Genomic DNA, 9,971 nt, shown 5'->3' with positions numbered 1-9,971 from the left:
TTTTATTTTCTTGTTCTTTCTTTTTTGTAAGCTGTTTTCTGCATAAGCCAAGCTCTGCCTCCCCTGGCAAGGGATCACCGGCTGTTTTACCAGCCTGCAATGTGAACCAGTGTTTTGCAGCAAAACGTGGGTTTCTCCTGTCACTGTTGATGGAGCTGAGATGCTCCGTTTTCACAGCAGCCCTTGGATTTGGCAGCTGTGCTGCGGGCACTAAATCTCTGACAACACTCGGACCAAGTCGTGCTTGTTCATAGAGCCAGCGCTCAGCGTTCCTTGTCTCGGTAATCGGAATCGTGAACCGTATGAATTCTGCGTGTGTGTGAACGCTGCTGTGAATCGTTTTCCCCAGCTCTGTGCAGAGCAGTTTGCTGTGGGAAGGAGCCGCCTCTTCTTGCTGAAATTAGGATTTAATTCCCATCAGATGACCTGAAACTCAACCCAGTGAAGTTCTGATTCCAGGTCATGCCTGTTCCTCTGGGGGCTCTTTCTGAAGAATCACAGCCTCGTCTCCACACTTTTTGTGCTCAAACAGTTATATCAAATTAACACCATTCGCGATGGTGCTCTGATTCTGAAAGCCAAGCTCTTTTGGGTTGTTTTGAAAGCTTTTATATGTGATTTATACCTGATTTTGTGCACTGCACTCGGCCACCTGAGGAGGGAACAACCACCACCTGGAACGCCTCTGAACAGACCATGGTGGGCTTTGTTAAGCCTGATATTCCTAAACTAATTGCACCAAGGGCCACGTAGGCTTCTAGTTAAGTTCTTGTTGAGTAAAGCCCTGGTTAGAACTGGGTTGGTGGTGTACTGGTCAGCAGTGTGTCTGATGTCCAACTGGTGGGATGAGCCTTCACAGAGCTCTAGATTTACCCAAACACCTCATCGCGTGTTGCTGCATGTAGGTTGGGTGGCCGAGCCTCTTCCTTCCTGTTAAAGCAACCGGGTGCTTACGCAATAACTGACATAAGGGAGCAGCAACCCAGCGGAGCTTCACCCAGAGACGCCCCACGGCAGCAGGAGCTGGTTCCTGCAGGGCTGAGCTCTGCGCCTGGAGTGAGCAGAGCCCTGCGAAACGGCTGGGAATGGGGCAGGACAACTGAAACATGGCTGGGAATGGGGCAGGACAACTGAAACGTGGCTGGGAATGGGGCAGGACGACAGAAACGTGGCTGGGAATGGGGCAGGACAACTGAAACATGGCTGGGAATGGGGCAGGACGACAGAAACGTGGCTGGGAATGGGGCAGGATGACAAAAACATGGCTGAGAATGGGGTAGGACCACAGAAATATGGCTGGGAATGGGGCAGGACGACAAAAACATGGCTGGGAATGGGGCAAAACAAGAAAGGTGATAGCGTGGAGTTACTTCTGGCCAGCCCACCTAACACTGTTTTCCACACAAGCCGAAAGGTTTTTGCTGCATGGGAAATGTGAATGACCAGATTAAATTAGTAAAAAGGGTCTGGGTAGACCGACTCCCACGCGGTTCTGCGATAGCATTTTATTTGTGCCTTCAGATAGCAGTAGATTTCTGTTCTCTGCTTCCGCCCCCTGTGTGTTTAGCATGCTTAAGAATGAGGGCAAGACACGTTTTCCTGCTCGAGTGCAGCTTCCCCCGTCAGCAGCTTCCTGGGCTCTGGGGTTCGCGTTCACTCGCTCCTGCAAGAGCCGAGCGAGCCCCATTCCAGCTGGCGTGGCGAGGGCTTCATACCTGAGTTCAGCAAACAACCTGCGGATCATTCCAAGATAAGACTCGAGACATCCAGCAGCGCTGAGCTGCAGCGGGACGGGAACCGCGTGTCCCCGCACACGCAGCCAGGCTGCTCCGCTGCGTTGGAACCCCGGGGTTTGATGAATGGCTGAGCACTCGATGTGACACACGGGGACCTGGGGCTGGCTGCTGGGGGCACAGGTCACTCCGGTGCTCGCAGCTTCCTACCGAGGTTGATATTTAAAGCCGACGTCCTCCGGAGCAGCGGGTCGTGCGTTTGCTGCTCCGCGGGCGAGGAGGCTGAGGGCACTGGGGAGCGAGGCGGGAACGGGGTTGTCAGCAGATGCAGTAAGTGAATAAATCTCATTTCTCTGCCTGGATGGTTTGAAATGTGGTGACCTAGTGTGATGACGCTGCTCGGCGCAGACTGGTTTTTATTAACTGAGGACTAACAGAGCAGGGGGAAGCACAAGACCCTCTGCATCCAGCCAAGTGACTTTCCCCTCTCCCTATCCCAATATTCAATATAGCGGATCCTACAAGCACAGAAGATGCAAACTCCTTTCTCAGGCTTCTTGCACTGCCAGGCAGCAACACCGACAGCCCAAATCCCTGCCCGATTCCTGTTGCTCTCCCCTCCAGCACCAGCCCAAACCTGGGGTGGCTTTTACCACATTGTGTCCTGTGTTCCCTCCCGTGTTGCTGCAGCCTGGAAGAGTCAACTCCTCCGAGGCAGAAGAAAGCCACCCCTCTATCAAAACCAAAGGGGAAGCAGTAGTGGAAAAAAAATACTGTGAACAGTCCCCAGACGGCCGTCTGCACTGATTGAGAGAATGATGGAGCGTTTCCGTGCTGCCCGCGTACCACGCAAATGATGCTTGTGGGATGACACCAGCCGTGACTAATTTACCTCCAGCCTCTCGCCGCATCGGGCTGTTACGGCACAAGCGCTTCCACAATTCGGGGCTGTGATCACCAGCCCTGACGTGAGGTTCAGTTCTGGGCCCCCTGTGGACCCACAGCCTTCGCCTGGGGGTTGTTCTTTGTTTTCAGCTTTTATGCAAAAAAAAAGGCAACATCTATAAGCGATACGGCTCTTCGCTGAGTTGCCGAGGCATAATATTTTACACTTTTTGTGTGTGAGCTGATTATTTTATATGAATCCAAAGTCTAGCGGTGGGAGCAGCTGTGACTTGGTGACTGTTTCCTGCTGTAGCCGTTTTCCCTGAAGAAAAAAGAAGCAAACAAACAAACAAAAAGCTTAAGTGAAACCAGCATTTTCGAAGCGTTACTAACATTAAGATTTGCAGGGGGGCGAGTTGAGCAAACCTGCAGCAGCAGCAGCCTCCTTACGTCATGTCTGCCAAAAATTGCCTAGAATTAAGGGGAAAGCTTCCTCCTTTCTTGGTGCGGATGACCCAGGCAGACCCCCCCCCCCGCTCTCTCCCATCCCCGTTTGCAGAACTTCAGGAGGAAAGGGGATGTGATGCAGCTCGTGCCCAGCAAAGCAGGACCGTGCAGAGCAATGACACCAAATATTTTTTGCCAGCGTGTAGCAAATCCTGAATCCTCCTCTGCTTTCCAGTGAAATGTTGCCTTTCATTGCGCTTGCAATAAAGCGCACAATCATCTCTACTGTGTCTTATCTGGGGATGCTGCTGGGGAAAGGGAACGTTTCTACACGTACAAGAATCGGCAGCGAGTCACCGTGGCTGTGTCCTTGTGGTGCCAAAGCACCGGGGGACAGCTGCAATGTGTCTTCCTTTAGAAAGGCAACCCCAATGGTCCGAGCCAGCGGGGTGGATACACGGGGGCACATTATCAATGCCATCTGGCAGGGGGTGCGTGTATTTCCCTCCTGAGAAACCGATAGAAATTTGGAATTCGTTAAAAACGGAAATAAGTGGGAACACTGCAGCTCTGAGGAAGGGCCGTGAAGCGAGCTGGGGGACCCGAGCGACGAGCAGAGGGGACCTGAGGCTCTTTGTCACTCGTCAAAGTGGAGACACCCGGCAGGAGACGGTTCCCGGTGCCTTGTGCTGTGTGATCATCGCTCCCCGTCCCTCCAGCTCCATCCAGCTCCAGCGGCTGCTGGATTCTGCCGTTTCTATTCCCAGGAGTCGTCCCCTTGCAGCTGGCAGGACGGTCCAAGAGCCGCGGGCTCCCGCTTCACACATCTGCAAAGTCTGAGGAGTAAACTCCCCACGCTGATGCAGCTGGAGGTTTTGCCTTTTGTTGAGCGTAATTATGTAGGATTTAGTCTCCAGCTTCAACAGTAAAGATCAGACTCTTGCCAAGCCTGTTTAAGACAAATTTTCTTCGGGTATAGTAATAAAATCTGCCGTTTGCGCATTCTTAATGGCGATTTTAATCTGATGTGGTCTACAAGGAATTTTGCTGAGCCCACTTAGTGTCCATAGGGCTAGGAAGATTTTTCCCACTAGCAGTCAACAAAAGACTCAAGCATCTACATTTCTTACTGTCCTCCCTGCTTTTGTAAAGTAATATGTCAATGATTTGTGAACCAAAAAATCTGGGCTGGTTTGTCCTGAGGCCCAAGTTTGCAAAGGGAGTTTGGTCTTGAAAGTTTGAATATGATTGTGTCAGAATGCTCGGGCTGTCCAGCTCAGAATGTGTATTTACATATATAAAACACTTGTGGTAGTTCACAGCTTTTCTCTATATTGCTGATTCTTTCCTGAAAATAGCCTTTTTTTGTTTTATTTTTTCTTTCCAAGGGACCCCTTGAAACATTTAAAGCAGAAAAAGCCCAGAGATGCTTTTGGTATTGTGGGAATAACCCTGATGAGTCTTGGAATTTCATCACTGGACAAGCTGCTTTGACAAAAGCAGCACAACTTTCAAGTGTCGAAAACTAAAATGACTTTCAAAATATGAACAACCAGCTCAATAATAGGAAAAGGGCCAGATCACGCTCGCCGCTCTGGTGTGGTGCAGGGCCAGCAGAGACGCCCAGTGTCTAGCGGTTTGCTTTATGCAGTTTTTAGAAGAATGATGAATTTCCAGCTCACTTCTAGGCCATTTGGAAAAGGCAGGAACACGGGCAGTATTGATTCACCGCGCCTCTTAGGCACCTTTTCCTTTGGCAAGTTTCCCCAGCAGATCAAATGAAGGAGGGGAATTCCTAAGAAATTCCTGTCCCTTGCCATAGGGGAAAAAACAGCGCACTGGATTGTTTTTACATACTGAAAATTGTAATTGCATGTGAACGACTGGATACGAGAGGTTATTTTGCTGTAAACTGAAAGCAGAAAGTGTGAAAAGGCAGTAGGGAAGGACAGCCCGGCCCCAAGCGACCTCACACCGCGTTCCAAGCCGGAGTTTGCCTCCTGGTCGCAGCAGGATTCTCTGATGCCTGACCCCTACCAGACATAAATATGGGGGTTTCTCCTTCCCTCACAAAACAAGGTTTGTGTTCATTGAAGCTGTTGTGTATTAGATGTTCCTAAAGGCATCATGCTTTAAAAAAATCACATTCGCATAGGGGCGAGGTGACCGTGCAGGCTCAGCTGGGAGGATGTGTGGGCATGGACAGTAGCAACCCTGCAGGGACTTCAGTGAGAATAAAGCTTTAGTGAGAATCATAGAATCTAGCTTTAAAAATCATAGAATAACGCTTTAAAAAGCTGAAAGGTGAGGATGGCAGTGGGGGCTGGAGGTCACGCTGCCCGTGGAGCTTTGTCATCCCAACCATGACGCTCATCATCTCCATCCCAGGGCCGGCGTGTCTGTTCTCTGGTGGGTCACCTGCGTTTGGAGAGGGGCGGGTCCCCAAGCGCCGGCAGCCCACGGTGGCTCTCTCGGCTCTTGCAGGTAGTTGCCAGTGCTTAATTAGAGTTCCCGGCTTAATTAGGGTGCCCGGTGCCTCGTGACACCTGTCCCGAGTGGCCGGGGCGGGACCGGCGCAGGGCGGCGGCGGGGCCGGCAGGGGGCGCCCGCGGGCCGCGCAGCCGGGCGGGGCGCGGGGGGAGCGGGGGCGGCTGCAGCGCGGCTACCGGGGGGACCGCTGTTCGAGACCCGCTTGGGACGAGCGGCCCCGCTGCCCGAATTTTCCACCCCATCCGTGGCAGCGGGACCGGCGGCTGTGCTGGGGCTTGGCGGGGGGACAGTGGGCACCTTCCCCCCTCCGCAGCTGCTTCGGTTTGAGGCGGTGGGAGCCTGGCCCAGGTTGGCCAGAGAGGTGGTGGATGCCCCATCCCTGGAGACATCCCAGGCCAGGCTGGACGGGGCTCTGAGCAACCTGAGCTGGTGAAGATGTCCCTGCTCATGGCAGGGGGGCACTGGATGAACTTTGAAGGTCCCTTCAACCCAAACTGTTCTATGATTGATGGGTGTTCGGCACCAACAGCCTCTATTTTGCTGCTTCTCAGGTCCCACCAGGTGTGAGCCCGGGGCCCGTCCTGCAGTGGGGGTGCGATGGGGTGGAGGGGGCTGAGGCAGCAGAGGTGTGAGCATTTGCCCAACGCCAGCTGTGTGTTGGCCCCTGACTCATGAAATTGGGCATGTTTCTGGTCTCCGTCACTGCCCATGGCTGCAGGGCAGGGCTCCAAGCACCTGGAGAAATCAGGCAGACATCCCCTGGATTTCTGCCTGGTTTGTTTGTGCAAGCTGCAGGCTGCTGTAGGCTCTGATCCCATAGAAAGACACAGGGTATGGAGACTGGGGAGACATGGAAGCTGACCCCAAACTCCTCTTTCCCCCTGTTCTGCAGCACAGCACTGCTGCCCCATGGCAGAGCCCTCCTGCTCCAGCAGGACGGACGCAGGAGGTTGGTTCTAGTGACACAGGAGAGCTGGAAGAGCCCGGACCTGCAGCACCAGTGCCAGCACCACCACCCAGCTGCTTCCCAGTGAAGTCACCCACTGCCCAGCCCAAAGCAGCGCTCGTGGATGTCAGCGCATCTTCAAAGCTGTAGCATCATCCGTCCTGGGGTGTCCAGGAGCAACGTGTTTTCCTCAGGATGCTCTGGGCAGATTTCTGGCCACTGTTCTCCCTGGGAACGGTGTTCCTGGCTGGATGTGTGTGTGTTTCATGGTGGGGAGACCCCCCAAGACCCGGGAGGGGGTTCCTGCCCCATCTGGTGCGAGCTGGACCTGGAAACCATCACCTCACGCGTGGGATTCCGTTGCAACACCGCTGGTGTGCAGCACTCAGCCTCGGCTTTTAACTTCTTGCAGGATGAGTTTCACAACCCCTACGTTAGTTTGTGTTTCAGCTGTTGCTGTAGATACTGTAGCTCCTGTCTGTGCATGTTTTCTTGTTTTTCTCATCTTTCTACCGTCTCACAGACGTAAAAAACTGAAGGAGCACGTAAGTTCAGGGTTTCCAAAGGAAACTGTGGTCTGAGACATGCAAAGAAATGTCAGTGGTAGGGAGTTATACTTGTGGTTACTAACAAACTGTTTATTTGTTTTGCTAAGTAGAAGCAGGTGTTACAGAGGAGTCCGTATTTGGGGAAGGAGGCAGAAGGGTTGTGCTGCTCACAGGGGTTGAGAACCTTCTGGCCAGTGTTAACCATATTGTTTTTAAGTGCAAAAAGCAGAATGCAGTGGAGAGAGAATGGTTTTGCTTTAGTGTTTCAACATTAAAATCTTTCAACTTTCTTATTTCTTTTTCATTTAATGCGTTACATCTTGAAGACTTTACGATCAAGGAATGGATGAAGATGACAGCAAAACAGTGGTAGGAGCCCAAAAGCGTTCACCAAAACCCCCAGAAGGGTTCAAGGAGAGCTGCAAGGGTTATTAAAATGCTTTGATGTGCTGCGTGTAAGCAGAGTGTATAGTATATGCAGAAAAGCTCATATATTTAGAGGGTTACTTTCTGTCATTTACTACGGACTATTTTAAAATTTACTGTCTGACAAGAAACTACCAGTGCACTAAAAATTCTTCGCTGAAAAGCTCATGTTTGTATCATCTCTTGGCTGACACCGGTTGCTAATGTGATGCTACAGTATTTGGTCTCCGCTGATGCCACGTGTGTCCAGGAATGTTTGTGTTCATCGCTCCCCAGCGCTCGTGTTCCGAGTGGGGTCTGGGTGTGCTCAGCTGCAGGCGGCGGGTGCTCTTTAATCCCTTGTGTTTTATCACACTCTAATAGTAAAATTGCAGGAGTGGGAGTCCCTGTGTAGAAATAAAAGGGTATTTGCGGGTGGAAGGGGTGACGGTGGATGAACAGCTGGGTGTTGGGGTATGTGGGAAGGGACAGATGTGCTGTCCCCAAGAGTCAATCAGACCAGGGTCTGTCCATGGCTGGGCTGCAAGGAGACGAGCACAGGTCTGGTTGCACCTCAGAGTTTGCGTGAAGATCAACAGAAGACGCTTTGAACCTTCATCCAGGTTATTTACATAGTTTCTCTTTTTCTTTTTTTTTTTTTTTTTTAAATCAGGTTCACAGATTTAATTGGCGCTTTGTGCGAGAGGTTTAATTTCCTGTGTCAGGATGTTATTTTTATTAATAATTACCGTGACCAGGGTTTAGCTGGGCTCTGTTTTCCTTGCCATTGCCCAGGTGATGCTTCCTCCTCCGTGCTGCTAAATTGACTCAGCGGTGCCAGGGCCCCGGATCAGGCTGACGGGGCAGAGTTCCCACTGGGTACCGTTTTCAGGATTAATTTGTACTCTCTGCTTCACAAGTCTCCTTTCGTTCTGCCTTCCTGATCTTACACACTGTGAGCAATTAAATCCTCTAAAGTGCGTGAATTATCTGCTATTAAAAGTACGCACCAGAGTGCATCTATATATTTTTTTAATTACTCTGTTGGAAAAGAATCGCTTATACATTCTGATATTTATTGCTGTTGTTTCCTTGCTTATTAAAATGGAATTTCACATGAACATATAGTTTATGTCCGGTTATCACTTTAAACACCCTTAACTGACCATTTTGGCCCCAAAGGTGCTTTTACCAAAGAGAAATCCAACATGTAGCTCAGGCTGCAAGATCAGTCTTTAGCCCTTAAGACAAACAGGTTGAAATTCCTGCCTCATTCAAAGCTGTGCAAAAGAATTTGAATAAAAATACCTGAGATGTGCAGATTTCCATGTAGATCTGGGCAGGGTAGGGGCTCTCTCCATGAAAACGTTTTATGAACTAAAGCTTGAATGCGGTTTAGTATTTGGATATCTGGGTGATGTGTGTGCAGCAGGGTTTGCTGTGCCTGCTGGTAGGAGCAGGTTTCCACCTTCTCTTTGCCGAGTGCTCTTGATTGCGATATTGGAAGAAGCTGTGAAGGGCTCTGACCCCCGACCAGTGGCGGCAGGAGAACAGCCAGCAAAAGGGAGAAGCAACAAAGATGTCTTTGTCTGCAGACTCCTTTCCAGGTATGGTTTATTTAATGTATTTTTATTTTGGGGGAATGTCCTGAGTTATTGAAGGAGAAGTCTTGCAAAGCTGGGGGGTTTCTGTGCAGGTGAGGGGGCACACGAGTGCTGCTGAAGGTGCAGTTTGGGGTTTTCAAGCGAGGGCAGAGACAAAACTTCTCTGTGGATTATGTGCAGCCCGTGTGTGAGCAGCAAAGGGCCGTGTTGTGGGGAATGTCTGTGTGTCTGTCGTTCAAGGGCTTGCTGGAGGTTGGGGAGCGGATGGGGGTGGGATGGGGGCTGAAGTGCCCGGTGTCCTTTGCCTGGTGGGACCGGTTGCCAGGATCCCGTGCCTGTGGCCCCCGATAGCGCCCGGGGTGCCCCACGGCGGGTGTGGGTCCAGCTGTGGGTGCCTGGTGCTGATAAGCTGCTGTTGCTGCAGCCCTGGGGGTGTGAGGGGGGAAGATAGCGGCGCATGGGGGGGGTTGGTGGCTGTTATTTGGTACGACGAGGGTGAATTCAGGGCTGCGGCTGCAGCAGGAGGAGGGGAAGGGAGTGATTTTGCAGTGAGTGTGTGGGAAGGAATTGGCTTTTCTGGGGGTTCAGCCCCAAGCAGGGCACAGGCTGTTGCTCCGTGTGTGTTTTCCAATTTCAAGTTTCCCAGTTGCATGTTGCAATATTTGGCAAAGGCTCTTTGGTCCCCTGTGGAGGCACATCCTGTCCTGCATCCCCAGGGATGCATCCTGTCCCCGCCACGCTTGGCTTCTGGTTTTGAGCGGTGGAGGACACCTTGTCCTGCTCTTCCCTCATCTCTGTGCGAACCAGAACCTGCTTTCCCATCTGGGACGAGTTCTCCAGGAGAACGCAACGTGGGAACATCAAGGTGTAGTAATTGCTGTGCCAGCTCCTGCCCGAGGATGCTGCACCTCGA

The 9,971-nt window shown here is 51.6% G+C and overlaps 1 protein-coding gene across 2 annotated transcripts in view; it reads left to right on the top strand.

Annotated features, from left to right (window-relative positions):
• The first annotated feature begins 8,899 nt into the window (after positions 1 to 8,899).
• The window catches only part of ARSG (arylsulfatase G), a 38,173-nt gene continuing 37,101 nt past the window's right edge, over positions 8,900 to 9,971 (top strand). Inside the window, exon 1 of one of the 2 annotated variants that reach the window (XM_082067025.1) lies at positions 8,900 to 9,061. The gene's annotated coding sequence lies outside the window, so the exon portion shown is untranslated. The remainder of the gene's footprint in view (positions 9,062 to 9,971) is intronic. The other variant, XM_082067026.1, reaches the window with a different exon arrangement.

The sequence above is a fragment of the Streptopelia decaocto genome, assembly GCF_964273445.1.
Source record: "Streptopelia decaocto genome assembly, chromosome: 16".
Taxonomy (NCBI): Eukaryota; Metazoa; Chordata; class Aves; order Columbiformes; family Columbidae; genus Streptopelia; species Streptopelia decaocto.
The sequence above is the reverse complement of the archived record's forward strand: the minus strand, read 5'-3'. Positions and strand labels throughout refer to the sequence as shown.